Raw genomic sequence first — 7,096 nt, 5'->3', positions numbered from 1 at the left:
CCATATCTGTGAGTTCCTCATCTGTAGATTCAACCAAACTTGGATAGAATGTATTGGGAAAAAATTCCAGAAAATTCCAAAAAGTAAAACTTCGAACTTTCCACACACAGTGACTATTTACATAGCATTTACATTGTATTAGGTATTATAAGTAGTCCAGAGGTGATTTAAAGTATACAGGAGGCTGTGCATAGGTTATACGTTACATAAGAACTTGAGCATCTGTGGATCTGGCCGTCTGAGGGCGTCCTGGAGCCAACATCCCCACAGATACCAAGGGATGACTGTAGTTTGAGGCAAAGTCAGAATCAAGGGGAAATGCTTTTAGTCCTTTCTGGCTCTCTTTTTAAGAGGGAGGAGACAACATGTAGAATGTGAAGCCACCAATAACTGATAGAACAAAGTCCTAAAAGGGAGGGAAAGGATTCCCTTAGGGAGACAGAATGAGAGGAGGGAGTGGTGGGTGAAGTTATTCATGCTGGAAGGATAGGAAAGGGGAATAAATGGGCTTTATTGTATCCATGACTTAAGAGATAAAGTGATAACACCTAGAATGAGAAGATGAGTAGGATAAAGAGTTGCAGAAAATTTGAAAATATTTGGGACCATCCCAGTGAGGAAAAAGAAAGGCAACTTTAAAAAAAGAAAGAAAGAAAAGAACTATCTGGAAGCACTAAGTGCTCAGAGGGAGGGTAGACTCACCATAAATTCAATTTTCCCAACAAAACTCAGGTCAGCAAGTTTCCTGCCCACCAAGGCTCTAAAAAACAATCACTCTTTCCAGTAAAATGAAACTGCAGATGGGAAACCAGATTAGCCAGAGTGTGGGGTGGTACTCTCTGAAATAAACTACACTCAGGAAAGAGCAAGAGTTTCAAAACCAAATTGTGAGACAAAGTAAAGGCTTCTTTTTATCTTTACTCTCTCCACCCTCCAGTTACTACTTCTCCCAGAGGATATACATCCTTCACTTTCCTTTTCTTTCCCCTCACCTATTTTTCTCAAACCCAACCCAAACTGTGCCATCTATTAAAATCAAAACTGAAAAATGCATATGTGTTATTTTTGAATCCAAACATCACATGATTGGAGAACATTTCATTTTTATTTCACATTGTCTCAGGTCAATGTGCCAGGTTCTTAAGCCTGTCACAAGTCTCAGAGATCATTCCCGAGAACTGCAAAACAAAGAATCCTGTGACAGAAATGCTGACAACGTGGAAGGACTTTGTGATTTGCTGAGTTACTAATCATAACTTACAATTTTGAACATTTTCTTTTGGAATTAAAATTCCATATCCTAACATGCCCATCTCTCTATATATGGATTAAAAATCATTTAAAATCAACTTCCATATATGAATGAAATGGTAAACTATGTTTTCAAGTACCTCTCCCCCCACCATACACATTCAACTTTTAAAATGATCAATTTCTCATTAATTCAATCTTTTCTCTTACTGAAAATTTGCAGTAATTTAGAAATGGGCTAATTGTAAGTTTTCCTTTTGCACATCTTTCAAGAAGCAAATAAATAAACACAATTTCAAGGGTAATTTTTACTTGAAAAATTTTTACAAGTAAAAATTTTTACTTGAAAAAGGGTAATTTTTACTTCAATTATGTTGACATTTGGAGTGAATATATGCTGATGGAAACATTTCTATGGTGAGGCAAATCAATGCCATAGTGTTTAACTATAGATTTGCTGATCATTCTTCTGTATTCTTTAGAAAGGACCGCTACTAGAATGCATGTTAACCTAGATCCAGGTCCTGTCTCTATTTGATAGTACAGATGACCCTTGAGCAACAAGAATTTGAACTGCAAGTGTCTACATATATGTGGATTGTTTTCAACAGTAAACGCTACAGTACTACATGATCCATGGTTGGTAGTATCCACAGATGCCAAACCATTGATATGGATGAACCGCCTATACCGAAGACTGACTATAAGTTATACCTGGATTTTCTATTTTTTAAGGTATTTTTAAATTTTTTGTTTTATTTTATTTTTTAAAATTTATTTATCTCTGGCTGCGTTGGGTCTTCATTGCTGTGTGCGGACTTTCTCTAGTTGCACTGAGTGGAGGCTACTCTTTGTTGCGGTGCGTGGGCTTCTCATTGCAGTGGTTTCTCTTGTTGTGGAGCATGGCCTGTAGGCGCATGGGCTCAGTAGTTGTGGTTCACGGGTCTAGTTGCTCCGTGGCATGTGGGATCTTCCCAGACCAGGGCTCAAACCGGTGTCCCCTGCATTAGCAGGCAGATTCTCAACCACTGCGCCACCAGGGAAGCCCTAATTACTTAGTGTTTTAATTTAATCTTATGTTTATTTTACTTCTACCTTTTAAAGTATATGTTATTTTTATTCCTAGGAAATTCCTTAAAATAAAGCATTTATTTCACCGGTGTCAGTCTATAATGCTTCTTTAATGTCAGATCAGAGGTAGTGTTTCAAAAGGAACAGTTCTCAAAAGCCACAACAGTTCCTGCCACGTAGCTGAGTTAAAATGAAGACTCTCCACCAGGCAAAATTTTTAAAGCCTAGTCTGAGATATTTTCTGTACTTAAAAGTAAGAAACTATATCGGCTTTAAAAAACAACAAAAACAACTTTATTATTTACATTTTGCATTAATTAAGACAGGGTACCTGTTATTTATTGACATATATAATTGTTTAATGGAATTTTACTATACGTTGAACTTATTTGAAACAACCTAACTTTCTCTTCTGTCTATTTCAGAGTAATTGCCTAACAATGACCTCTCTAAATTTGTAATTTCTGGAATCTGCACTAATTCAGTTCATCTCTGATAAAATGTTCCGATGCTTAGAATTCTCTCAGTCATTCTACAAACTTATTTATGTTGCAAATGTATATTGAGGACGTGCTATCTCTAACCAGGTGCTGTGCTGGATGTGATAATCCAGAACATTGGCATTCTGTTCTGAAGGAACTGACATCTGGGTGAAGGATCCAGTCACGGACGAGAACCTGCATGAAGCAAGATAACTTTAAAAAAGGAATACGTGGTATGCGACGGTGAAGGGAGCACCTATCACAACCTGGTGAGGTCAGTGTACCAGGCTGTTTTACAGGGAAGGTGTTGCTGAGCTGAGCCCTAAAGGAAAAGGCTTTGAAGGTCACTCACTTGTGCAAGGGAGGCCTGCCAGTGCAGGCAAAGGCCTGGAAACGTGATCTGCTGACAGCTATGAGGGTGTGTTAGAGAGTCTATATTGCTAGACTTTCAAGTGCATAGGCGAAGAAGAGGGGCTCATTCTCCCTGACTTTATAGTGATCGGAAGATTAGACTTTAGTCCTAAATTCAAATTGCTTCAACCTTAAAACAGTTTGTATCTAAGAGTTTGACTGAAGTCACAGTTCTTTTGTTCTTGAATGCAAGATGTTCTAGAAATGGTCTCTAACCAGGTCTTTCACTTTGGGACAGGAAATGTTCAAAGAGCAAAACTGTAAACCATGGAGTCCTTCTGAGGAGGAATGTTGTTTATGCACCAGCGGAAGCCAAGGCTCAGCGAGCTTGTGGGTTGAGGGAGAAGGAGATGGGGTTCAGGACCCTGGGTTCTGGTTTGTATGGCTCCAGACTGCAGTGACTGGGGAGGGCTGTCCCAGAAGTGTTTCCTAGTCATGAAGTAAAGTCATATGAGAGGCTGTCTCCTTCCCAACTGTTTCACTTTTAACCCAACACAACAAATAGAAAGCAGATTTCCCAGACACTACAGAAGAAGATAAACAGCCTGAGGAAAACTGGACTTCTGCAAATCAGCATAGACTAGCTCTCAAATACTTTACATGAATAACAAATTAAAACAGCAGCCAAGCAGGACAAGGCAGATGGGGGACTGGGTGGAAAACAGAAGCCTGGGCCGAAGATAAGTACCTGATAAAACCATTCTTTTCAAAGAATGCCAAGAACTCAGATTTGAAGATTAGCCTTGTCAACTTCTTAAGTCTCTGATTCCTCTCAAGAAAAGATGTGATGAATAGACGAGTAAATTATAACGAGTTTTTTAGTAGTTGTTTATAAGTTACTTAAAAGCAGTTCTTTTATATATACACTACCAAACGTAAGGTAGATAGCTAGTGGGAAGCAGCCGCATAGCACAGGGGGATCAGCTCAGTGCTCTGTGATCGCCTGGAAGGGTGGGATAGGGAGGGTGGGAGGGAGGGAGACGCAAGAGGGCAGAGATATGGGAACATATGTATATATATAACTGATTCATTTTGTTGTAAAGCAGAAACTAACACACCATTGTAAAGCAATTATACGCCAATAAAGATGTTAAAAAAAAAGCAGTTCTTTTAAGCCTCTTAAATGTTTCAGTATACTATTAATTTACGTTATATAGAAGATGACTGACTTAGCAAATGCACACACTGGTCCAGCCAATTATCACAGACCTCAAAGTAGTAGAGTCAAAACCAATGAGGCTATCCTGATGCATGTTAGCCCACACCGTTAATTTAGCATTTGAAGCTAGATTTAAAAGCAAAAACCTATTACCCTTCATATGAGGCTCCATCAGTTATTAATTAAAGATTAAGCATTCTGCTTCTCCCTGGTGTGATTCTGTCCTGCTCGACTGTTCCCTGGAACAGTGGTCTTTTATCTCCATCCACCTTCTCTCCCACCTAAGTGTGTGCCACCAACCCATGGAAGATTTGATGGACATGGACATGAGCCCCCTGAGGACCCAGAACTATCTTTTCAGTTGTGAACTGAAGGCCAACAAAGATTATCACTGTAAGGTGGATAATGATGAAAATGAGCACCAGTTATCTTCAAGAACGGTCAGTTTAGGGGCTGGTGCAAAGGATGAATTGCACATTGTCGAAGCAGAGGAGATGAATTATGAAGGCAGCCCAATTAAAGTAACACTGGCAACTTTGAAAACGTCTGTGCAGCCAACAGTTTCCCTTGGGGGCTTTGAAATAACACCACCTGTGGTCTTATGGTTGAAGTGTGGTTCAGGGCCTGTGTGTATTATACTGACAGCACTTAGTAGCTGTGGAGGAAGATGCAGAGTCAGAAGATGAAGAGGAGGAGGATGTGAAACTCCTAAGTATACCTAGAAAGCGTTCTGCCCCTGGAAGTGGTAGCAAGTTTCCACAGAAAAAAGTAAAACTTGCTGCTGATGAAGATGAAGATGATGATGAAGATGACGATGATGATGATGACTTTAATGATGAGGAAGCTGAAGAAAAAGCTCCAGTAAAGAGGTCTGTACGAGATACTCCAGCCAAAAATGCACAAAAATCAAACCAGAATGGAAAAGACTCAAAACCATCAACAGGTCAAGAATCCTTCAAAAATCAGGAAAAAACTCCTCAAACACCAAAAGGACCTAGCTCTGTAGAAGACATTAAAGCAAAAATGCAAGCAAGTATAGAAAAAGGTGGTTCCCTTCCTAAAGCGGAAGCCAAATTCAGCAATTATGTGAAGAATTGTTTCCAGATGACTGACCAGGAGGCTACTCAAGATCTCTGGCAGTGGAGTAAGTTTCTTTAAGAAAATAGTTTAAACAGTTTGTTAAAATTTTCCATCTTATTTCATTTCTGTAACAGTTGATATCTGGCTGTCCTTTTTATAATGCAGAGTGAGAACTTCTCCTACCGTGTCTGATAAATGTTGTCCAGGTTCCATTGCCAAGAATGTGTTGTCCAAAATGTCTGTTTAGTTTTTAAAGATGGAACTCCACCCTTTGCTTGGTTTTAAGTATGTATGGAATGTTATGATAGGACATAGTAGTAGTGGTGGTCAGACAAATGGAAATGGTGGGGAAACAAAAATATACATGTGAAATAAACTCAGTATTAAAAAAAGATTATGCATTCTTATACATTAAATACATATACACAAAGGCCTCTTTTTTTAAAAAAATAAATTTATTTTTTTATTTATTTTGGCTGTGTTGGGTCTTTGTTGCTGTGCATGGGCTTTCTCTAGTTGCGGCGAGCGGGGGCGACTCTTTGTTGCGGTGCGCAGGCTTCTCATTGCGGTGGTTTCTCTTGTTGCGAGCACAGGCTCTAGGCACGCGGGCTTCAGTAGCTGTGGCATGTGGGCTCAGTAGTTGTGCCACACGGGCCCTAGAGCGCAGGCTCAGTAGTTGTGGTGCATGGGCATAGCTGCTCCGCAGCATGTGGGATCTTCCTGGACCAGGGCTTGAACCCGTGTCCCCTGCACTGGCAGGCAGATTCTTAACCACTGCACCACCAGGGAAGTCCACAAAGGCCTCTTTTTAAGACAAAAAAAACCCAGTTATAAATAGACTGCAAAGCATGATGAACCTCCCTAGCCAATTGGCAGGGTGCTCCCTGTTGCAAAAACATCCCAGCAGAGGAGTCTGTCATCTGTTATGAGGCATCCAAGGATCTGAGTGCTTGGGAGGCAGAGTTCCTCTCTAGCTCTGGGAAGCCCAGCTCTGGCTGGGGGCTAAATCAAGAATTACTGTGAAGCTCTTGAAACCTACAGATACAAAAAAAAAAAAAAACCAAACCTCTCAGATATTTTATATTCAAAGTTTTGGGGGGGCTTCCCTGGTGGCGCAGTGGTTGAGAGTCCGCCTGCCGATGCAGGGGACACGGGTTCGTGCCCCGGTCCAGGAGGATCCCACATGCCGCGGAGCGGCTGGGCCCGTGAGCCATGGCCGCTGGGCCTGCGGGTCTGGAGCCTGTGCTCCGCAACGGGAGAGGCCACGGCAGTGAGAGGCCCGCGTACCGCTAAATAAATAAATAAATAAATAAATAAATAAATAAATAAATAAATAAATAAATAGAATCCGCCTGCCAATGCAGGGAACACGGGTTCAATTCCTGGTCCAGGAAGATCCCACATGTGCGGAGCAACTAAGCCCATGCGCCACAACTACTGAGTCTGCGCTCTAGAGCCCGCAAGCCACAACTACTGAGCCCACGTGCCGCAACTACTGAAGCCTGCATGCCTAGAGCCCTTGCTCTGCAACAAGAGAGGCCACCGCAATGAGAAGCCCATGCACCACAACGAAGAGTAGCCCCCGCTCGCTCCAACTAGAGAAAGCCCGCGCGCAGCAAGGAAGACCAAACACAGCCAATAA

At 41.3% G+C, this 7,096-nt stretch overlaps 1 pseudogene; it reads left to right on the top strand.

Annotated features, from left to right (window-relative positions):
• The first annotated feature begins 4,676 nt into the window (after positions 1-4,676).
• LOC132521720 (nucleophosmin-like) lies at positions 4,677-5,532 on the top strand (annotated as a pseudogene).
• The last annotated feature ends 1,564 nt before the right edge of the window (positions 5,533-7,096 follow it).

This window comes from Lagenorhynchus albirostris, chromosome 6, assembly GCF_949774975.1.
Source record: "Lagenorhynchus albirostris chromosome 6, mLagAlb1.1, whole genome shotgun sequence".
Taxonomy (NCBI): Eukaryota; Metazoa; Chordata; class Mammalia; order Artiodactyla; family Delphinidae; genus Lagenorhynchus; species Lagenorhynchus albirostris.
This window is presented reverse-complemented; position numbering and strand designations above follow the sequence as displayed.